The 24793-nt window shown below is 39.3% G+C and overlaps 1 protein-coding gene and 1 non-coding gene across 3 annotated transcripts in view; both read left to right on the forward strand.

Moving 5' to 3' along the window:
• Positions 1 to 24793, forward strand: part of LOC145984032 (cadherin-like and PC-esterase domain-containing protein 1) — a 516258-nt gene that overhangs the window by 247292 nt on the left and 244173 nt on the right. The window lies entirely within an intron of this gene.
• TRNAT-UGU (transfer RNA threonine (anticodon UGU)) lies at positions 4537 to 4610 on the forward strand. Its single transcript has one exon. It is a non-coding gene; the product is annotated as a tRNA-Thr (tRNA).

Consider the following 24793-nt stretch of genomic DNA (forward strand, 5'->3'; position numbering starts at 1 on the left):
TATTGAGCATTTGTTTGCACCAATTGAGGCGAGCGTCTTTTTGAGTTTTTGTCAAATTGTGTGGGATCCAACGAGAACATACCTTTCTCTCAGCTAAATGATCATGTAATATTTTATATATACTGGTGGAACTAATGCCTATGGTTGCCTCAATCTCACAGTATGTCACATGACGATCTTGCAGTATTAGGTTTTGCACAGCATCAATGTTTTCTTGAACAACAACTGATTTTGGACGACCTTCGCGAATCTCGTCGGTGAGCGAATGGCGGCCACGATTAAATTCGTTATACCAGCGTTTCGCAGTGGCAAAGGATGGGGCTTCATCGCCAAATGTGGAAGTAAGTTGTTTGATGCACTCTTGTCTTGATAATCCACGTCGAAAATCGTAAAAAATCATAACACGAAAACGTTTACGAGTTAATTCCATTTTATTGTTGTCGCGCAATCTCCAAGGCAACATAAACAACACAAATAAAGCTATTGACAAAACATTTGAAGTACGTTATGGTCAATAATGCCAGACGATTCCGTGCAAACGTCAAATCACGCCTAACTTCAATCAGTGTTGCCAAGGCTCAAAATATAAATAGTGACCCTCGTAATCGCTACCCTTTGGACTACACGAGGTAACACCTAATTGGTGAGAAGACCTTGGGTATCATGGCAGTAAGCAAAGTGCTTGTCTTCTGAAAAGAAGCCTAAGTGAAGAAGCCATGATCTGATATGAAAAACAGATGTTTCAGCGCCTCACCGATGACGTAGTGTTTAATTGAGTTTGTATTTTAAGTCCACTTTATGCACACTAGGGCTAATCGGGACTGGACCTACAGTTTAAAGTGGGATGCGAACCGCTATGTGCCTCTACCGGGTATCGAACCTGGGACCCCTTGATTACCAGGCGACGACGCTACCACTGCGCCATAGGGAAGGTCCTGATGACGTAGTGGGACCTCGTCGCATTATAATCAAGGTGTTCTGGGTTCGATACCCAGTGAAGGCACACAGTGGGCGGGTCTCACTTTAAACTTCGAGCCCGTTCCCGATTGGTCTTTCTATACATAATGTGGACTAAAACACACTCAATCAATCAATCAATCAATTAAAGGTTTTTTAGTGCATGGTTAAGGTAAATCTAAGCGTCGTTGTCCACCTATCCCCAATGTAAATACCATTGGGTGTTCTTTTTTGCAAAAGTAAATGTTTCAAATTGCATGATAACTATAGCACATACGGGAAAACCTGTTTCATATTTGAAATCAGCGATGCAAAATTATGTAGAAATAGTTGAAAAATCAAATGCAACAGAAAATGAGAAAAAAATATTCCCCTGGGTTATCTGTTGTGAGTTACAGCTGTTAATCGTTGGCATTTGCTATTCATTTTCTGTGAAGAGAGTTGGTAACACCGAATCAACGTCGGCGAACCTCTTTAAAATCCCTGCAAAGAGAATAGATGCCTGCCTCGGCCAGATTTGACGAAGTAAGGATGGCAACGCGTATGGAGTAAGACATGGAGGTTGTTTTGTTGTGGGACCCCGTAAGCAACGGCAAAGGTGTTCTTTAATGCACACTTATCGTAATCCATAGCTGCAAGAGAAGTCAATTCACTTATGAATTCTCTCCTTTCTCGTTGAAAGGAAAATAATATAACGATGAAAAAGGTTCTCGAGAATCAAGCAAGCACTGGAACGATACAAACAAACGGTGACAGGTCCTAATTTGCAGAGGACGAAAGGCTAGACGTGCTTTCCTATCAAAGAAAGATAGGAGCACTAGACGAGAAGTCGAAGCTTATGATTGAAAATTCAGTGCAACGCGTGCCCAATACCAATCCTGTTTCTAGCATTCCAGACTTTAATATTGGAAACCATGAACACTATCAATATTGTCAACAATCAGAAACATAGTTTATTGCCATTTCCACTTCGTTAGAAACATCGTGTAATCGTACAGTGTGATGCACAAGTGTTTCTAGCAAATTGTCCATATCCTTCCATTATTTTTTCTTGCATTCTGCCTGATTTGGAGGACTGTATGCCAGTGGCTGCTAGTGGTCTCTCTCTATGGGTGTGCACTACAGCCTCACGTCCAGAAGAAGGGTTAATACCCTTCTCAAATACTCGCACCCTTCTTTGCGTACGTAATGATGCTAAATGTATAGGAAACCCAAGTTATGACCACCTTTTACTGAAAGTGAGGCTATGGCAGAGTTGTATTTCATGAAAACCAATTTAAAATATGATGTTTTTTACAAACTTCAAATACCTCGGTAATTTTTACGTCGATTGGGAGAAGACGGTCCAGAGATGGCCATTTGACTTCGGCCTCGCGAGGCCCAGCCTCCGAGTTGAAGGTCGGCCTACGGCCTCACACGGCTTCAGCCTCCGGCCTCACAGGGCCTCAGCCTCCAAGCTCAAGGGGTGGCGTGCAAGTTGCAACGGTGTAACTTCCCACGGTGCTTATTTTTGTTCATTTTGCCACGGTGCGGAGCAAGTTGCCACGGTCGAGTGACGTCACCTGTCAGACTGAGCATGGAAAAACGTATACCCTGTCCAGGCTAACTGTAGAGCAGGGCCACGCAGATCGGCAGATGAGGAGGAGGTGAAAAATCGAGTGCTGAAAACGCAGCGTTGCCAACCGTACGGTCCAGACCTTAGTCCATACGCTAAATACACGGCTTGCCAAATTTGCTCTTGCAGTTTTATCCCTAATATTTCTCTAAGAAATTCTTAAACCAATCGTACGGACGTGGAGACAAAAATACGGTCCGTTTGCCATGTGAGTTCCGTATTATCCATTTCAAAAGTTTGCAACGCTGCATAGCAAAGGAGGAAATCGGGTAACTCCCGTCGCCCATTACACAATCCCGTTTCTCTCACTGTTCATTGGTGGAGCCATCTCGCGTCACTTCTTCCGCAGAGACTTGTTCTCGTTCGCCTGGTCTACAGTTAGCTGGTACGGAGTTTAGGGATTTTTTTTAAACATACAACATTAGCTCCATGCTCCAAGGCGGTTCTGGGAAGAACCTTGTCGTCTTGTTTTCCGAGAAAATAGCACGTCGTACATGTAGAATTTTCATACGTCCGTATATCGTCAATCAACTATGTACAGGGTGCGGCACTTAAAACCAGCCCGTCCCTTCATAAGATATCATTAGATGAACAATTTGAATGATTAAGTGAAATTAAAACAAAATCAAACAAAAGCAATACACCAAATGAAATTTAATGTTGTGTGTTCAGATTTCTCACCTTCACAATAGATGCTGAAAGTGTCCTCCACCCACTTCAACACACGTCTGAGCACGTTTCAGGAGATTCATGTACACCTTTGTTAATTCTTGAGTGGTGATGCTGTTTATGACATTCTGGATGGAGGTCTTGAGTTCTTCAATTGTGTGTGGATTTGTTTCGAATACTTTCCCCTTTAACATTCCCCACAAGTAAAAGTCACAAGTTGATAAGTCGGGTGACCGAGGAGGCCACAGGCCTTTGCTAATTGTCCTCTCTGGAGTAAACATTTCATGCACACGGGATAGTGAAGCATTTGATGTGTGGCTTGTTGATCCGTCCTGCTGAAAGTAACAGAACTGACGCTCCTCTTCTGTCAATTGTTCATAAAACTCTTCCAGAATTCCCAAATACACGTTACTGTCTACTGTGGTTTCAAAAAATATGGGCCCCATAACGCTTTGTGCCGAAATGGCACACCAAACACCAATCTTTTCGTCATGCAATTGCTGCTCGTGGATTACGTGTGGATTCTGTGACGACCAATAGCGATTGTTTTGGGAATTTACGTATCCCGACAGGTGAAACCACGCCTCGTCACTCATGATGAGCATCAATGGATCCAAAACACCACTGGCAACATTCGTCAATAGCCATGAACAAAAATCCACCCTCTTCCCCGGGTCAAGCTCCCTCAGTTGTTGCACTACACTTATCCGGTAAGGTTTTAACTTCAGCGCCATTAACACACGTCTACAACTTCGCTCACTAGCTGGAACCTGTTGACTTAATTTCCTCGTTGATTTACGAGGACTTCTCGCCATTATGTTCTCCACCTGCCTCCGTAATTCAGGTGTGCAGACAGATGGTCGTCTGTCCCTGGGAGCATTTGCAACAGATACTGTACGCCTCCATTTCCCAAACAAATCCTGTATTGTGCGTTTTGCTGGGACAGGACGTCCTGGAAATTTCTCCTGAAACAACTTCCTTGTTTGCACAAAGGATCCGGTGCGCACAAAAGCTTCAACAATTGCAACACGCTCAGGAATCAAATACGGCATTATCATGGCTTCACCCAACAAGGCCTGATTCTCAACTGCTTTCACTCGACCACGCGTTCACAAGCAGCCACCTGTTGGTGAGAAACAGAATTAGTAACTCATGCAACGCCATCTTCTGTTGACATGTTCATTTAGATGTTTTACATGTTCATTAGCAAAGCAATTACATCGGGATTACAGCGGGCTGGTTTTACGTGCCGCACCCTGTACAATCCAAATAAAGCCACTCTCATTACTCCAAGGGCCTCGCCATGGCGCAGTGGTAGCGTTATTGACTTGTAATCAAGGGGTCCCGGGTTCGATACCCGGTGGAGGCACAAGTGGTACGGATCTCACTTTAAACTGTAGGTCCAGTCCCGATTAGCCTTACTGTGCATAAAGTGGACTTAAAACACCAACTCAAACTCATTACTCCAACTTTTATACATTGCTCAAGCTTCTGAGACATTTTTTAAGATCTCCGCCATTTTCTAGCTTTTCAGGGACACATTGCAACCGTTCGTCAAGATGGATGTAGGTTGATTTTCTACGCTTCTGCGGAATACAATCCAAGTCCTGTCTCCTTAAAGCGTGAAAACTAGATGAGGCATCTGCTTTTAGTACTTTCAAGCTGCAAGACGTATGGTGTACTACTCTGGATATGATGTGGTTCAACTTGTTATGCCAACCGTCCACTGGGTTGTTTGTTCGGTGCTTTGGCCATTGCAATTCCAAATTTCCGTTGGAATGTTTGGATTATCCAGCCATGGTTCTATGAAATAATCGTTGAACTTTCTGATTTTTTGTCTAGATGGGCTGTCCTCCATGACCTTCATGAATACGTCTTCTGGGTACTAATGCTAGTACAGTGGTGGAAAAAAGTTCTTCCCCATAAGACTTTAATGGCACTAAATAAATAACGCCGAAAGAGTAAGCAGCACAGATTGCACCTTGAGGTGATCGGGTGATTCTGTCTGTCTCAAGAGGAACTCGTCTTTCATGCAATAGCCAACAGGCACAGGAAATGTAGGAAAGTCACGTGACTTGTCAGGTGGAATGTTGTTCGTCAGAAAATCGCCTTTTCTCAAGCCAGGTCGCAGAACCGAAAAGAGCTACACGTTATATCTCCGAAAATGATTCGCCTAAAAGCTTTGAACGAAACTTAAACTTCTTGCCTTAATTACATAGGCTACTATACTACATATATGGTGCCGCAGTAGCTCAGTCTTTAGGGCGTTTTATTACAATGCGATAGATCTGGGTTTAATCACCGACGGGGGACAATCTGGATTTTGTCCTCATGTTCAAGCTGCTCCGGTGCCCACCCAGCTTGGTATAAAGTGGGTACCTGGAGGAAACTCGGGGGGGGGGGGGGGGTAAGGCGGCCAGGGGCGTCGTGCTGATTACATCATCCCCACTTTTGGTCTGACCAACAAAGCTTGGGGCCTTATCTCCACACCCCTACACACCTTCATGGCTTGGTGTAAAGCACAAGGTAGCACTTTGCTTTTAAATTTACTACATACATCCCGATTTTGTCGCAACAGAACTTCCCAATCTCTACGTGTGCTTCCTTCTAAGTTCCGTAGGAATGTGAATAGGGTCCAATTTTTCTTGACACAATTCATACGTATTATATTTCGTTATAAGAGCAACAGCCCCTTTTGTGTGCATGTGGGGGTGGGGGGGTATAATCCAAACATGTGAGGTGAACCTTTTCCCACTACTCCATTCTCAGAAATAAATCTCAATTCCACACACTGAAAATGTAGCACTTTTTACATCTTAGCATGCAAATATCTAGTAGCAAAATGATGTGTGGAAAGAGAAAAAATAACGATTTGTAACGGCACTCTGGAAATTTCGTAGTTTTTTTCCCCAATTTGAACTGACATTCATAATATTCATTAACAATCCCAATATTGACTAAAGACTAGCTTAGTAGTTCTTCTACTTTCAGTTCTTCATTACCGTAGTCACCGTAACTCGCTCTCTCTCTCAGCCTTCCCGATGGCGCAGTAGTCGTCTTGTAATCAATGAGTCCCGGGTTCGATACCCGGTGGAGACACATAGTGGTTCGGATCCCACTTTAAACTGTAGATGCAGTCTCGATGAGTCTTACTGTGCATAAAGTGGACTTAAAATACCAGATGAAAATAAAAATAAAAATCACCATAGCTCTCTACAAAGCCAGAGGATCCAGGTACGAAACCTGTTGAGGCTTAGATGTAGCATTGCATTTGTATCATTACCCATCATCTTCATCATCGCGATTATCGCAAGAGGTAAAAATGCGACACAAAATAAGCCAAACAGAAGCTTGGAATCAATCTGAATATTGGTTGCGTTGGATACGTGGTAGAATTGTTTTAAAAATCACTTCCTGTGATGTAATAGGGTTTTTGATTAGAGACCGTTTGTATACCTAATACATATCGTTGTTGCGAACAATAAGTAGTTTCACGTTCACCACACTCTTTGGTTGTTTAGAAATCGTAAGAAAGAAGGATCTCTAAATTTCCGCTTTCACATGTCAATGAAACTTTAACATAAGTTCAGTGTAGGTCACAAAGAGATTTACATATTGTTATGATATCTTTTAAACGTCACGAAATCTAATTCCAATAGAATACGATACCACTCCTAACGTTCCTGTAAATGTTCACCATTAATCTGGCCAAAGAAAAAGCAACGAAGATTTCCGTGTTTCGTTGAGCAAAGATAAGGCGCCTGCTTGTAGCAAGCAAGCACCAACTGCTTCGATCAGTGACCTTCACTGCCGGAGTGACTCACAGCAGGCCTGCCCTCGTTTCCAGTGTGCGTATAAAACAGGTATTTTATTTCGTTCGTTCCAATCCACATTTCAATATTTTCGTAAAATATGTAGTAAACAAGTTGTATACATTATGGTCTTCCCGAGTGTTGTTGCCTGCTATTTACACGCGGGAGATGGGGGTGTTGTAAACATTTCTGAACCCAAAGGACGAGCACGAAGGAAATGTCATGTAAGCATTGGAGGCAATAACAAGGTAATAGAAGTTGAAGGAAATGCGGAATTAATTATATCAGAAATTGAGTAAAAACAGTTTTCATCACACATAGGACTATCAGATCACTCTTCAGCGGAAAGTAGGACAAATTGTCTTAAAATGTTTGACACGAACGCATTTTGCAGTAAATATAATAGGTTACTAGGACATCTTAGCATATAACGAGAATATGACACATCTTCAGCCTCAACTGCTAATGAATAGCACGGCCGTATGTGATTTCAACTTGTGTATGCAAGACAGAACGTTTTTCATCGAGACGGGACCAGGAAGGGAAAACAATCCATGAATTCGGGAAGGAAAAAGTTCACAATTTCGTAAACAAAGTTTGGAAGTTCTTGTTTATTGAAAAGTAAAAAAAACTACTATACACTGGGAAGAAACAGAATTGTGTGCCTTATTTCTCCAATAAGGACTATTTATAATTTCTGGAATGAAACTTGTTACTTCGAACAAATTACCGCTATTTATAATATCGATAAAATTTCACAAAGTAAGAATTTTTTATACATATATCCGGACTTTTCCGGATCTAGAAAATCGGGAAGTAATTTCTGAGCTGGGATTGTAATTGTTTTTACGAACATCTAGTAGCAACCATGCACACTCTTTGATTTAAGCATACTTCTCCAAGGAACCACGTTATCTCAGACTATCCTCAGATTTTCTGTTTCTCCATCTAATTTGAAGTTACGTGATGCCCAAGATACGTATAAGACATTTGTGATTTCTTTCAAATTCCTTCCGGAGGCCAGACACAACTCTAAAATGTAGGACACGTCCGGAAATAAGAATGCTTCTTATAACCTCTTTTTATTTTCTTATTTAGCGTCGTTTTTCTTTCACCTTTTGCTAATCGCGACGACGAGGATGAGTGATATGATGAAATTGAAGAAGGGGCACTCACAACACCCATACCCACGACGGGATTCGAACCCAGGACATCAGACATCATAGCTCACTGTGCTAACCACTCCGTCATGGACGGAATTCTTATAGCCCTAATCGTTCCACAAGCATTTTTCCTATCTTTAACTACAAAATGCAAAATAATATTTATTTTAAGGTATTTGTGATTTATTATTGTATATTAAAGAAATATATTAGTGATGAAATGACGGAAGTAGAGGAACATCTCCAACTCATGGCTTATGGATATTTGTATTTCTTGCCGAAGAAGGTTTCGAGTTCGAGTTCCGACCAAAATGGGTTCATTGCGTATGTTCATTCATGTCTTTAATGTAATCATAAATCGTCGTCATGAATAAATAATTTAACTTCAGAGGGAAAAACTGCTGTAATTACTAATAAAAACAATAACAAAACAAATTTTATCTTAAAGCCCTGGCTTTGCGCTACATATTCCATCGCGGGGACTGACACTTTACGTAGTTGTAGATGAATCGCGATTACATAATGGATGTGCAGCCACTTAACTGAACCCTCCAAAATTCCCATTTTATTACTAAATTCTAAATTAGCAAAATATCACATAGTTTACCTATTCATGATATGCGCCGCTCTGGTGCACTTTGTGGATTGTTTCGTTGGTTGGTTGTTTTAATTAATGTTGCATTAATCAACATCAGGTTAATCGCGGCAGGCAAAGTGGAGGGAAAATGACAATAAAGCAGAACGAGGATGCCCTTGGTTCCGGATTAATTAAACTTTGTCTACATGCTACTGAGTCGCTGCGTGAAATCGCTAAAAATGTCATTTATTAATTTCTTAATTTTGCTTATTTTATATTGCTTTTCTAGCACTTGGGTCAACTAAGGCGATGAGGATTATAATAAAGTTATGAAATTGATGATAGGACATGATGATCCATGCCTTACACAACATTCTAAGTTGGGCTAACTAATATCGTTTCGTCTTATGATATATCAAGTAGTTGTTTTTAACTCCAATCTTTTTCAAGGACTTCTGGGTTGACAAACAGCATGTGTGTTGCGCGATGATGATTCGATGAAAACCACCATTTCAGTGAACTTTCTTGATAATGACTCCTTACGAGTGGCTGTTGTTAAGAAACAAATTCGTGACACTTTCTCTGGAGGTCTCACGGCACCTAGTTGTTGTTTGTTGTGGCTGGGCCTGGGGGTATGACTCACGCTGTTGTCAATACTCAATTTTTCCCGAGAATCCAAGTCCGCCAGGCAAACCTAGGAAACATTTTTGTTATTTGGGTTGCATAGACAACAGGCTTTAACATGTTACGATATCGTAGGTCTCGTGGCCCAAGAACTACTTTTTTGTACAGTGTCTCTCAAAAGTTTTAGGACAACGACATTTCAAACTAGGCAACCCAATTTACACAAGGCATTGGTGGGTTGCGTGTAGAGTTAGGCTCAATTTCAGGGTTGCCACATGCACAATAGATATTTATAAAATACGCGAAAGAAATAAAAACAAGTATTATTGCATAGAATTAAAAATATCACTATTATATCGCAAGAGACAAAAATTATTTCTCAAGGGGAAAAAATAGGTTTTCTAGTATTTCATCGCTGATGAGTCTACAGAATGGAAAAGAGGTGAGAGAAAACGAGAGGTGACAAAGGACAGGAGAAAGAGAAAGCGAAACGAGAAGAGGAAAAGTAGAGGAGAGAAGAAAGAGAGGATAGACGAGGAGAGGAGATGTAGTGTGGGGATTGGAAAAAAAATTCAAGGAGAGATGAGGAAAATGGAGCAAAGAAGAGAAAAGAGAAGGAAAACGAGATGAGAGAAGAGGAGACGAGAACAGAGAGAGGAGTGGAGAGTAGAGTAAAGGAGAGAAAAAGAAAAGAACGAAAAGAAGAGGAGAAGAGTGCAGTGGAGTAGGAAGTCTAAGACAATAGAGGAGATACGAGGAGTGGAGATGAGTGGGATGGAGATAAGATGCGAGAAAAGTAGGGAAGGCGATATGAGATAAAAGCAGAGCAGAAGGAGGGGAGAGAAGAAGGAGAAGAGAAGAAGGGATTGAAGATAAGAGGTAGTTGCAGAAAATATCGTCTCAGCGTCAAGAATTGACGCATTGGTCAAATGATCGACTTGAAACATTCAATAACATTTTGAAATGTATTGGAGAATGTATTAGATCGGTTCTAAATGCCTTTTGGCTTAGTTCAGAGCAAGGTAAAATCTTCCATGTAAGATCTTTGTTTATACCACTAAAAACATGAATGTAATTTTAATATTTATAAGAATTATCCAATTTTTGTCCACTTCTCGCTTCGTTGAAATGGAGATTTTGTAATTTAATATTTCCCCTCCCCCCATCGTTAATTCCAAACTGAATCATTCCGTTTCACACTGCGTGGACAATGAACACAATGGGATAGGTCTAAAACTTACGAAAATTTTCTGCCACCGGAAGGGTTTGAACCTACGACCATCAGATTGACAGTCCTGAACGGTAAACACTACCCTACAAGCTTTCGCTTCTGAAAGTAAGTAGAAGGAGCTGACCAATGTGAAATGTAGATGTAACTCTCCTCCGACATGTAATGTGTAAACAATACTTGTTTGTAACAAAGAAAACGAAGGTAATACTACTCGGCGAAAACATTTAATGGAAAATTGCACATGATGAGAACTTTTCATTCGATATTTGCGGAGGTATCCTTGCATTGAACTCGAGTGGGAAAAGGGGTAAAATTAGTATGTCCTGAATATCCACAAATATAAATAGTTATTTCATTAATATTTGTCAATGTCTTTGAAAGAGTACACAATTATCGTTAGAGTATCATAATTCACGATCTTATACATGAAATTATTCCTTTGAAAGTGTATCAATTCATTTATTTGTTTATTTCTTTTATAAATTCCATATGCAGAACAATGTAGCCACTATACACTGCTATTACAAATAATGTTACCATGCTCTTGTTTAATAGAAGGGGATTTTAAAAAAAAGAATAAAAAGAACACCTAGTATGGAAGACCTGGGACCGCAATCAATGCTTTCAAGAACTCTAACCAATACACTACGCCCTTTGTTTCCCTTGGTGCAACAGTTCTTAATTATTCTGTCGCGTCAATATTGTAAACGTTATCCTGCAAAGGGAAGTCCAATACTCTGATATAGCTCTGTACTTCTAGAATTACTCTATACACATGCATTTGAAATTTAACTCTGAATTTATTTCTTCGTTGTTAGTATATCAAAGCTTGTGAATATATTTTATAGTATGTAATTTTATAACGGTTACATGAACATCTACGAAATTTGTTATTTAAAATAACCTCCGGTTGACCAAGTTGCCAATATAAAGAAATGTAATATAGATTGTCTTCGAGCTTACATTGTTAAAAAGGAGCAGATACACGTATTACTATCCCAATACTTATTCAATAAGGTTTCTTGTTTATCAGAAATTATCACTTAAACTATTGCATGTTGAGCTAGTGCCCACCTAGCCGTCTCTGATGAAATCTATCATTCTTCAGATTCTCTTTAAAATTCGACTCTGGTCACTTGTAACTTGCATGGACGCACCATGTTTTGCGATAAGAAGCGACCTTGAAAGCGTGAGTGAGTCACTTTTGAACGCGAGCAAGCTACGCTACCAAGCTTGTCTGCCTTTGAAAACCAAGTCGCTTTTTTTTCACCGTTCCCGAACACGATTGCTATTGTAGAAGTATATATTCTCTCAAAAGAGCAAGAAAGGAAATTCGACCAATGTTCTCCCGTCGTATAAAACTAAATATTATCTAATAAACGAAAAGTTCACGATTGTCAATAAACCTATCTGAGCATAAGGTGGATGTAAATAATAAATTTAATAGAAAGATTCTCCAAAATTTCTCTCCCACTGTCTACGTCAGGCCAGTATCCGGGGGGGGGGGCATGGGGGTCATGCCCCCTCGAAACCTGGAATATTTAAATTTGAACCTATCAATAACTACAAATATAATATTGTCGATATTAGAAATGTGTAAAAATTTCAATTTTGTTCTTACCTAAATGAATCTTTTTCTTGCGCAAAAGTCTTCAGTGTGCAATATTGGATGGTTTCAGTTTTATAAAGAAAGGCTAGCAGACGACCGATTCACCGATTTAGTCATGACAATGCGTTACTTTCAATCCCTGTCCTGACTTTTTCGAACTGCAATCGTGATGCGAGAATGTCTCTTTATTATTGTTTTTCTCTTAACTCGAAATTAGACATGTTCTTTATTGTGATAATAATTCCTAGTACGCAACATTTAATTTATAAATATATTATTTTCTAAACATAGAATTATCATGACTTTTCAATGGCGCTCGCACTATTTGAACTATTTTGTAATATCTGTCTCTCTCTCTCTCTCTCTCTCTCTCACATATATATATATATATATAAAATTTGGGTCTGGCCCCTCCCTCAAAGAAATCCTGCGTACGAGCCTGGTATACGCGAATGACAGAAATGCAAGCAATATTTTTATTTATTTTTAACCCCAACACTGGTCTGAGACCACCACGCTATAACAGGTGAGGGAGGAACAGTGTGGGAGGGAGACCAGCAGTCGGTAGGTAAGGGCTTCAAGGGCTGTAGCGCTGTGGGTTTAGTTTTTAGTTTAACCCAATTAAAGGAATGTGGAAGAATTTAAAAGAAATAAAAAGAGCGGAACTACTGTTGCTCTACTTTAAAAACTGTTGTTCTTTGAGGAAGAAAAATAAGAAGGATTTACTCTAGCACCTTAACACAGTGTCCCACGAGTCTCTCTTAACTAATACTGTCAAATGTGCAAATGTGAAGTGATTTTTTGAATAAAAATTTCCGCGTCATTACGTCTAACTTTGCGCAAATTTGGTAGTTCGCAAACGATGTAATTATTTCATGTTACCTTACGCAACAGCAAATACATTTCATAAGACTGTCCTGAACACGAGACTTGCATCAGTAAACAAGCATTTCGTCTGTTGCAGTATCACAGGAAAAGAACATCGTCCTGCAATGTTCAAGCCTCTAGATATTTTCCATTAATAATGTTTAATAAAATAAAAGTATGTTAGAAGAAATAACTCGCATTTTCACAACTACCAATATTCTCTTTTTTCTTCATCACTTGAAAATTATTTCTCGAAGATATCTGCTGTGCTACAAGAAAGCAATTCAAAATTAAAGTAAAAGTTCAACTACATGTATACCCAACGACATTTACAATATTGGAGGTACAGAATACTTAAAAATTGTAGTTTCAATCAAAGGTAACGTCGTGGTGTGGTGGTTAGAGTTCTCGATTGGGCTTCTAGCGATCCGAGGTTCGATTCTCCTTAGGAGGTGTTTTTTTATTCTCCTTTTATTATAAACAAGAGCATGGTAACGTTATTTGTAATAGCAGTATATAGTGGCTACATTGTTCTGCATATGGAATTTATAAAAAAAATAATCAAATAAATGAATTGATACACGTTCAAAGGGATAATTTCATGTATAAGATCGTGAATTATGATACTCTAACGATAATTGTGTACTCTTTCAAAGACATTGACAAATATTAATGAAATAACTATTTATATTTGTGGATATTCAGGACATACTAATTTTACCCCTTTTCCCACTCGAGTTCAATGCAAGGATACCTCCGCAAATATCGAATGAAAAGTTCTCATCATGTGCAATTTTCCATTAAATGTTTTCGCCGAGTAGTATTACCTTCGTTTTCTTTGTTACAAACAAGTATTGTTTGCACATTACATGTCGGAGGAGAGTTACATCTACATTTCACATTGGTCAGCTCCTTCTACTTACTTTCAGAAGCGAAAGCTTGTAGGGTAGTGTTTACCGTTCAGGACTGTCAATCTGATGGTCGTAGGTTCAAACCCTTCCGGTGGCAGAAAATTTTCGTAAGTTTTAGACCTATCCCATTGTGTTCATTGTCCACGCAGTGTGAAACGGAATGATTCAGTTTGGAATTAACGATGGGGGGAGGGGAAATATTAAATTACAAAATCTCCATTTCAACGAAGCGAGAAGTGGACAAAAATTGGATAATTCTTATAAATATTAAAATTACATTCATGTTTTTAGTGGTATAAACAAAGATCTTACATGGAAGATTTTACCTTGCTCTGAACTAAGCCAAAAGGCATTTAGAACCGATCTAATACATTCTCCAATACATTTCAAAATGTTATTGAATGTTTCAAGTCGATCATTTGACCAATGCGTCAATTCTTGACGCTGAGACGATATTTTCTGCAACTACCTCTTATCTTCAATCCCTTCTTCTCTTCTCCTTCTTCTCTCCCCTCCTTCTGCTCTGCTTTTATCTCATATCGCCTTCCCTACTTTTCTCGCATCTTATCTCCATCCCACTCATCTCCACTCCTCGTATCTCCTCTATTGTCTTAGACTTCCTACTCCACTGCACTCTTCTCCTCTTCTTTTCGTTCTTTTCTTTTTCTCTCCTTTACTCTACTCTCCACACCTCTCTCTCTTCTCGTCTCCTCTTCTCTCATCTCGTTTTCCTTCTCTTTTCTCTTCTTTGCTCCATTTTCCTCATCTCTCCTTGAATTTTTTTTCCAATCCCCACACTACATCTCCTCTCCTCGTCTATCCTCTCTTTCTTCTCTCCTCTACTTTTCCTCTTCTCGTTTCGCTTTCTCTTTCTCCTGTCCTTTGTCACCTCTCGTTTTCTCTCACCTCTTTTCCATTCTGTAGACTCATCAGCGATGAAATACTAGAAAACCTATTTTTTCCCCTTGAGAAATAATTTTTGTCTCTTGCGATATAATAGTGATATTTTTAATAATTCTATGCAATAATACTTGTTTTTATTTCTTTCGCGTATTTTATAAATATCTATTGTGCATGTGGCAACCCTGAAATTGAGCCTAACTCTACACGCAACCCACCAATGCCTTGTGTAAATTGAGTTGCCTAGTTTAAAATGTCGTTGTCCTAAAACTTTTGAGAGACACTGTACACTACATATCCTAACATGACGGCGTACATCTTCATTGTGAAGGTATTCTTCGGCGAGGCCTATATTCTGAAACTTTCGCCAGATGCTCTGGTTGAAATGGTAATTACAGCCAGAAAGCTGGGAATCGGGGAAAGTCGCACGTAACTCGTTGATTGCGCAAAGTTCAATATATATGCCGAGAGCTTTTCTTCTAACACCATTTAAACATCCTTTCTTCTAACGATATGATGGAATGGAGGTTAATAGATCCAGACCTTGGTTAATTGGAGCAACCATTTCTTCTTTGAAGATAGCACAAACTGGTGTAACGATCTCTTCTCGTGCTATATTTTTCAGTTTTCTAGTTGCTTCCTTATCTCGCAAACTGACACGCCAGGTACGCACTGGTGATCTCTTTCCGCAATTGCCGTTTCACCTTCGGTAAAGATGTTTGCCTTTTTCTAGTTGTTGTGAACTCCATAACAATGCTTATGTAACCACGGAAACATTAAGAGTGATAATTAAGCATCAGGCGAAATTATTTTATACCTTTGTTACCCAACCCCCTGTCTAGTGACGTCACTCAGTCGACCGTGGCAACTTGCTCAGCACCTGCAGAGATATTTACCCGATAAATGACATCGTGGCAAAATGAACGATAAAAGCACCGTGGCAACTCGCACACAATCGCTCAAGGTCGGCCTCAGCATTCGAAATCCAACTCGGACTCGGCTTCACACTGCCTCAGCCTCGCAAGGCTTCTGGAGGCTGGACATCTCTGAGAACACCGATGTCTTTGGGCTATAGATAATTCAGCATTTGATAACTTGACAAAATCACTCAAAACATAGAAATACCGATCAACAATTATATTATACAAAATCAATATCATAGTCGATTTACAAAATATTTAGTAAAAACTTCCTCCTTCGCTCCGCTGATAATAGTGCACAATGATAATAACATTAGAATTCACTAAGCAAAAATGATGATTCGACTACCACATTCAGAAAATCTATCAGCTGTTTGTCTCAAATGACCGACTGATGGCACCAACAAAATCAAGCCAATAATAACTAAAAAAATATTATGACAGTGCTCACTCAGTCCACACTTCCCTGTTTCGTACTTTCATTTTTTCCCTTCCCCCCAGTCGCTGTACGCTCTGTAGCTAACTTCCCTCCAAAAATTCAACAACGTTAATATTTAATCTATGCTTTCGATATGTACAGTTTTTCCCTTCATCATGAAATCGAACACTTCACACTGAAACAGGAACAAGCTTTTGACAGTGTTGAACAATTTTGCAACGCAGGAACAAGCAAACAATGGAAACAACACACACTCCCTCAGCACAGGTTGAACATTCGACTCAGCGCTATAGGGACAGTTTATTTTGTTTGGACAACCTGCACTAAGCACTACTTCCCTTTATTTGCAACGATGTGTGTTTTTCATTGACTCCGTCACACACTCTCGAATGGAAGAGGATTCCAACAGTGCATTCCACATTCCAGAGCATGACTATTAATGCTAACACACGCACTGGCTGTCATATATGATGCATTACTTTACTATATTGCAATTTATTTAATTTTTACAATTTTGAGAGTAAAATTAAATAAAGTTGCTCAGTTAAACGAGGCCTGATTACGATCGGATCCATACACACTTCACATGCACTCACAATTTCAGATTTTCCGTCCTCATCATCTTCAGACTCACTCTCTTCTTTCAAAATTTGACACAAAAAAGTCACCTTTTTTAATTTCATTTTCCATCCAAGATACCAGTTGAATCCTATATTCACTTCATTAAGCCCCGTTTCCATTACCACAAAACGGCATATGCCAAATATTTGTTGAAATGGAAACTGTCTGCAACATGACGCGGCGCAAGTGCCGGGAACAAATTTGCCACAAACGATTTTTATGCACAACATGAGCCACGGGAAATGGAGACAGCTTTAAGCAAGTTCCTGGGACACGGGCATGCGAACAAGAGTAGAAACAGACGACGTAACGACAAAAAGTGCTCGCTGTTCGGACTGAAGCAGCGTCACGACACGACGTCCTGTTATTTGAGTGTGGTTTTTGAAGTTGGTTCTCAAGTTGTACGTGAGTGTTAGTTTTGTGGACAATATGGAGTGGTCGAAAGACAAAGTAGTAAAACCTATAGAGCAATATGAACGTGACTCAGCTCTTGCACTTCTATCAAATAGGAGTTGTTGAAACAATTACTGTTTATGAAAGTTGCTATGATCAGGTTTATTCATTTGATATCCGACAAAAATGAAGAAAACAATTTACAAAAGTTACTTACTACCATGATGTGATCTAAAATATGGCGGCTGAATCTGAAAACATTCAGGTGTCCTGTTTTGCCATAGTTATGTCTTGATCATCAGAAAACTGAAAGTAAATATTTCCATTTGTCTGAAAAGGAATAACTACACCAATATCTGTGTAACATGATATCCACTTTTGAAATCTCATTTAAACAAAATAATTTCGTTATTAGAATATGGTGGCTCACAGCTGTGAAAGTGTGCACGGGTGGTTAATCTGGTTTCGTATACAATTCAAACATGATATACATGCCAGTTCTTTCAATAAGTATAACATATATGATGCATTACTTTATTATATTGCAATTTATTTAATTTTTACAATTTTGAAAGAAAAATTGAATAATATTGCTCAGTAAAACTAGGCTTGATTACGATCGGATCCATACACACTTCACATGCTCTTCTACAATGTTCTCTCAATTTCAGATTTTCAGTTGTCATCATCATCAAAGTCACCCTCTTCATTCAAGTTAGACACAGAAAGTAGCAAAATCATATTCTGTCACCTTTTTTAATGACATTTTGCATAAGTGTAGGAGAAATTTTTGCACGCATGGAAGATAACAGGGGTAATACACCAACGCAGATTGTCTATTATTAGCACCAACAATGTTTTTTTAACAACTAATTTCACCTACGAATGAATCCCTTTATTTGCAACGATGTGTGGGTTTCATTGACTCCGTCACACAGTCTCGAATGGAACAGGATTGCAACAGTACATTCCAGCGCATGACTACTGATGCTAACACACGCACTGGCTGAGTTAGTGGAGGCCCTAATAAAGCAAGCCAAGAGACTCCACGCCTGCTGTTAACAGCGGCAAAACTAACACAACTGGAATTGTGTTCATAGCGCACCTCGGCATAGCAACGGTATTGTAAGTAATGCAATTTAAGACAGGTTAAGCAGCGTGGGAAAATTTAAAGAGATTGTTTTCAATGAATAAGTGTAATAAAATTAATATACGTATTACAGATTTGTTTGTGTGTGCACGTGCGAATGTACAAATAGGGAGAAGCTGCTACTGCTGCTGACGATGTTGGAAATCAATTGCAAATTTTTAAAATTATCTCTGCGAAATGTATGTTTCACTTTGATTATTTACTAACAAGTGCACTTCTTTCAACAAGGAGTTGTTGAAACCATTACTGTTTATGAAAGTTGCTATGATCAGGTTTATTCAGTTGATATCCGACAAAAATGAAGAAAACAATTTACAAAAGTTACTTACTAAAATGATGTGATCTAAAATATGGCGGCTGAATCTGAAAATATTCAGGTGTCCTGTTTTGCCATAGTTATGTCTTGATCATCAGAAAACTGAAAGTAAATATTTCCATTTGTCTGAAACGGAATAACTACACCAATATCTGTGTAACATGATATCCACTTTTGAAATCTAACTTAAACAAAATAATTTCGTTATAAGAATATGGTGGCTCCCACCTGTGGAAGGAAATTAAGTGAAAGAAAAAGGTTTGATTTCATTTACTATATTTTACTTCGCTTTTGTGCTACTCTTGGCTAATTGCGAAGATTGGGATGAGTGATCATATGATGAAAGTGATGTATGTACACTCAGAAACATCCATGCCTAGGCCAGGATTCGAACCCGGGACCCCTGGCGTCGTAGCGCGATGTTCCAACATCTCCGCCACGGGGGTGGACAAAAGAAAGGTCACTTGATATCTTCACTAGTGCAAACTTTCTGCATCACTTCGCAACACAGCAATGCAGAAATATTGCACTCGCGAAGATATCAAACTTCCTCTCAACCTGAGGAGAATTCCACCCTCGAGAAATTTCCCGAGATTCAAGTGAACACTGGAACAGTAAAGGAAACCTTTACAGGTCCTATTTTCCAGAGACAGAAAAGTCAGATAGATGCGTCTTCAAATTGCTACTCCTGTCATAGAATAAGATCGAGTTTGCTGGTCTACAAGACGAAGTCATGGTTATGTTCTAAATATGAGGAAACCGTGTGCGAAACCTTGTGCGAAGGAGGTCATGTCCTACTTCGCACAAGGTTTCGGGCACGGCTTCAACCGAGATTTCATTCATTTCACTTAAATGCATGAATAACAATGAAATATAAGAATGGAAACAAATAAATCAATATTTGGTTGGAAACAAATGAAAATATAAACTTCCCGTGCCTAGTAACGAAAACTCTATTATTGTCAATACTGAACACATTGACAATGGTCAACCGTCAACCGGTATAAATAATAATAATAATAAAATATGAAAATCAAATTTTCTTTGTTAGCCAATGATAATATTTACTTCCGGTTACCTGGTAACCAGGACTTGATTATTGTAAAAGCTAAACACTAAATAATGAAAACAGTCAAGATACCAGTTGAATCCTATATTCACTTCATTAAGCCCCGTTTCCATTACCACAAAACGGCATATGCCAAACATTTGTTGAAATGGAAACTGTCTGCAACATGCCGCGGCGCAAGTGCCGGGGACAAAATTGCCCCAAACGATTTTGACGCACAACATGAGCCACGGGAAATGGAGACAGCCTTCAGCAAGTTCCTGGGACACGGACACGGGCATGCGAACTAGAGTAGAAACAGACGACGTAACGAAAACCAAGTGCTCGCTGTTCGGACTGAAGCAGCGTCACGACACGACGTCCTGTTATTTGAGTGTGGTTTTTGTAGTTGGTTGTCTAGTTGTACGTGAGTGTTTGTTTTGCGGACAATATGGAGTGGTCGAAAGACAAAATAGTAAAACTTATAGAGCAATATGAACGTGACTCAGTGTAGTGGAATGTCACCAGTACGCACCTGCCATAACCTCAAAACTCGTCATAGCTGTATTGTCCATCTTTACACAAGTTAAATCACCAACATATTATTACAATATAAGATAAGAAACACTGAACGACTCTGAAGTACTGCACAACTCTACACTGTGGCTTTGCACTGCGGTGTTGTTACGAGCGTATTTTGCAGAAGTAGTTTTGAATTGGAAACAGTGCACTAAATGACGCCCAACATGCGCCGGCGCATATTGCGCTACATGAGCCTAGAACTTGTGAAAATGGAAATTGGGCTTTAGAATCATTAACCGTGATACAAACACCACAAGATTTAACAAATTGCGGGAAGAACTAGTTTTTATTGTACACCCCACTGTAAACTGTAATTCTAATAACGAAGTCGAGGTTGGTAACTACTGAGAAGAGTGAACATGTTCAACTTGGAATGCATCGGTCTCTGGACTAGAAGCCTACCATGTAGCGTGACTATATAGAAACAATTCGTGATTGTGGAGCAAATAATTCGTTCCCATCTTTGTTAGATGTCACTAATATCACCGACCGAACGAAGGCTATAAGTAGGAACGAAGAGAGAGAACATATAGGTGTTGGACAAAAATATGGAAACACCACGTTGTAACATGACGCACCGAAGACATGAAAACCGACACAGTGCGACATGCATTCGTTTGCCCTGTAAGCTGTGGCGTAGCAACATATCGCGAGGCCCTGGGCAAGGTTACAATGTGAGGCTCCCATCCGTTCTTTAATTTTCGTTTGGTAACGTATATTCGACAAATTTCATTGTTAACGGGTGGTTAATCTGGTTTCGTATACAATTCAAACATGATATACATGCCAGTTCTTTCAATAAGTATAACATATATGATGCATTACTTTATTATATTGCAATTTATTTAATTTTTACAATTTTGAAAGAAAAATTGAATAAAATTGCTCAGTAAAACTAGGCTTGATTACGATCGGATCCATACACACTTCACATGCTCTTCAACAATGTTCTCTCAATTTCAGATTTTCAGTTGTCATCATCATCAAAGTCACTCTCTTCATTCAAGTTTGACACACAAAGTAGCAAAATCATATTCTGTCACCTTTTTTAATGACATTTTGCATAAGTGTAGGAGAAATTTTTGCACGCGTGGAAGATAACAGGGGTAATACACCAACAATGTTTTTTTAATAACTAATTTCACCTACGAATGAATCCCTTTATTTGCAACGATGTGTGGGTTTCATTGACTCCGTCACACAGTCTCGAATGGAACAGGATTGCAACAGTACATTCCAGCGCATGACTACTGATGCTAACACACGCACTGGCTGAGTTAGTGGAGGCCCTAATAATGCAAGCCAAGAGACTCCACGCCTGCTGTTAACAGCGGCAAAACTAACACAACTGGAATTGTGTTCATAGCGCACCTCGGCATAGCAACGGTATTGTAAGTAATGCAATTTAAGACAGGTTAAGCAGCGTGGGAAAATTTAAAGAGATTGTTTTCAATGAATAAGTGTAATAAAATTAATATACGTATTACAGATTTGTTTGTGTGTGCACGTGCGAATGTACAAATAGGGAGAAGCTGCTACTGCTGCTGACGATGTTGGAAATCAATTGCAAATTTTTAAAATTATCTCTGCGAAATGTATGTTTCACTTTGATTATTTACTAACAAGTGCACTTCTTTCAACAAGGAGTTGTTGAAACCATTACTGTTTATGAAAGTTGCTATGATCAGGTTTATTCAGTTGATATCCGACAAAAATGAAGAAAACAATTTACAAAAGTTACTTACTAAAATGATGTGATCTAAAATATGGCGGCTGAATCTGAAAATATTCAGGTGTCCTGTTTTGCCATAGTTATGTCTTGATCATCAGAAAACTGAAAGTAAATATTTCCATTTGTCTGAAACGGAATAACTACACCAATATCTGTGTAACATGATATCCACTTTTGAAATCTAACTTAAACAAAATAATTTCGTTATTAGAATATGGTGGCTCCCACCTGTGGAAGGAAATTAAGTGAAAGAAAAAGGTTTGATTTCATTTACTATATTTTACTTCGCTTTTGTGCTACTCTTGGCTAATTGCGAAGATTGGGATGAGTGATCATATGATCAAAGTGATGTATGTACACTCAGAAACATCCATGCCTAGGCCAGGATTCGAACCCGGGATCCCTGGCGTCGTAGCGCGATGTTCCAACATCTCCGCCACGTGGGTGGGCAAAAGAAAGGTCACTTGATATCTTCACTAGTGCAAACTTTCTGCATCACTTCGCAACACAGCAATGCAGAAATAATGCACTCGCGAAGATATCAAACTTCCTCTCAACCTGAGGAGAATTCCACCCTCGAGAAATTTCCCGAGATTCAAGTGAACACTGGAACAGTAAAGGAAACCTTTACAGGTCCTATTTTCCAGAGACAGAAAAGTCAGATAGATGCGTCTTCAAATTGCTACTCCTGTCATAGAATAAGATCGAGTTTGCTGGTCTACAAGACGAAGTCATGGTTATGTTCTAAATATGAGGAAACCGTGTGCGAAACCTTGTGCGAAGGAGGTCATGTCCTACTTCGCACAAGGTTTCGGGCACGGCTTCAACCGAGATTTCATTCATTTCACTTAAATGCATGAATAACAATGAAATATAAGAATGGAAACAAATAAATCAATATTTGGTTGGAAACAAATGAAAATATAAACTTCCCGTGCCTAGTAACGAAAACTCTATTATTGTCAATACTGAACACATTGACAATGGTCAACCGTCAACCGGTATAAATAATAATAATAATAAAATATGAAAATCAAATTTTCTTTGTTAGCCAATGATAATATTTACTTCCGGTTACCTGGTAACCAGGACTTGATTATTGTAAAAGCTAAACACTAAATAATGAAAACAGTCAAGATACCAGTTGAATCCTATATTCACTTCATTAAGCCCCGTTTCCATTACCACAAAACGGCATATGCCAAACATTTGTTGAAATGGAAACTGTCTGCAACATGCCGCGGCGCAAGTGCCGGGGACAAAATTGCCCCAAACGATTTTGACGCACAACATGAGCCACGGGAAATGGAGACAGCCTTCAGCAAGTTCCTGGGACACGGACACGGGCATGCGAACTAGAGTAGAAACAGACGACGTAACGAAAACCAAGTGCTCGCTGTTCGGACTGAAGCAGCGTCACGACACGACGTCCTGTTATTTGAGTGTGGTTTTTGTAGTTGGTTGTCTAGTTGTACGTGAGTGTTTGTTTTGCGGACAATATGGAGTGGTCGAAAGACAAAATAGTAAAACTTATAGAGCAATATGAACGTGACTCAGTGTAGTGGAATGTCACCAGTACGCACCTGCCATAACCTCAAAACTCGTCATAGCTGTATTGTCCATCTTTACACAAGTTAAATCACCAACATATTATTACAATATAAGATAAGAAACACTGAACGACTCTGAAGTACTGCACAACTCTACACTGTGGCTTTGCACTGCGGTGTTGCTACGAGCGTATTTTGCAGAAGTAGTTTTGAATTGGAAACAGTGCACTAAATGACGCCCAACATGCGCCGGCGCATATTGCGCTACATGAGCCTAGAACTTGTGAAAATGGAAATTGGGCTTTAGAATCATTAACCGTGATACAAACACCACAAGATTTAACAAATTGCGGGAAGAACTAGTTTTTATTGTACACCCCACTGTAAACTGTAATTCTAATAACGAAGTCGAGGTTGGTAACTACTGAGAAGAGTGAACATGTTCAACTTGGAATGCATCGGTCTCTGGACTAGAAGCCTACCATGTAGCGTGACTATATAGAAACAATTCGTGATTGTGGAGCAAATAATTCGTTCCCATCTTTGTTAGATGTCACTAATATCACCGACCGAACGAAGGCTATAAGTAGGAACGAAGAGAGAGAACATATAGGTGTTGGACAAAAATATGGAAACACCACGTTGTAACATGACGCACCGAAGACATGAAAACCGACACAGTGCGACATGCATTCGTTTGCCCTGTAAGCTGTGGCGTAGCAACATATCGCGAGGCCCTGGGCAAGGTTACAATGTGAGGCTCCCATCCGTTCTTTAATTTTCGTTTGGTAACGTATATTCGACAAATTTCATTGTTAACGGGTGGTTAATCTGGTTTCGTATACAATTCAAACATGATATATACATGCCAGTTCTTTCAATAAGTATAACATATATGATGCATTACTTTATTATATTGCAATTTATTTAATTTTTACAATTTTGAAAGAAAAATTGAATAAAATTGCTCAGTAAAACTAGGCTTGATTACGATCGGATCCATACACACTTCACATGCTCTTCAACAATGTTCTCTCAATTTCAGATTTTCAGTTGTCATCATCATCAAAGTCACCCTCTTCATTCAAGTTAGACACACAAAGTAGC

This window comes from Lepisma saccharinum, chromosome 2 (assembly GCF_977018435.1).
Source record: "Lepisma saccharinum chromosome 2, izLepSacc3.1, whole genome shotgun sequence".
Lineage (NCBI taxonomy): Eukaryota > Metazoa > Arthropoda > Insecta > Zygentoma > Lepismatidae > Lepisma > Lepisma saccharinum.